General features: G+C 40.3%; 1 protein-coding gene across 2 annotated transcripts in view; it reads right to left on the bottom strand.

Annotated features, from left to right (window-relative positions):
• The window catches only part of ubl5 (ubiquitin like 5), a 4414-nt gene that overhangs the window by 1899 nt on the left and 2284 nt on the right, over positions 1-231 (bottom strand). The gene's annotated exons all lie outside the window — the stretch shown is intronic.

The raw sequence follows: 231 nt of genomic DNA, 5'->3' as shown, positions 1-231 counted from the left end.
CGGTGATACCGGTGTTGTCACACGTCGATTAACCGGTGGGAAAATTTCCTCACCGTCACAACCCTAGTTTAGAGCTGTTTAAACGCAGCTTGATTCAGACCAGAACACTTTTTTTACTGGAGGAAGCGTTATTATGGATTATGGACTCAATGTATTTTAGTTAAAAAACGTCTTAATGCTGTATTTGTTTCAGCTTTTGTCTTCTTCAGATGTTAACTGATGGACTGGAGG

The sequence above is a fragment of the Sinocyclocheilus anshuiensis genome, unplaced genomic scaffold (assembly GCF_001515605.1).
Source record: "Sinocyclocheilus anshuiensis isolate Anshui unplaced genomic scaffold, SAMN03320099.WGS_v1.1 scaffold687, whole genome shotgun sequence".
In the NCBI taxonomy this organism is placed as follows: domain Eukaryota; kingdom Metazoa; phylum Chordata; class Actinopteri; order Cypriniformes; family Cyprinidae; genus Sinocyclocheilus; species Sinocyclocheilus anshuiensis.
Note: the sequence above shows the minus strand (reverse complement) of the source record. Positions and strands in the feature narration are given on the sequence as shown.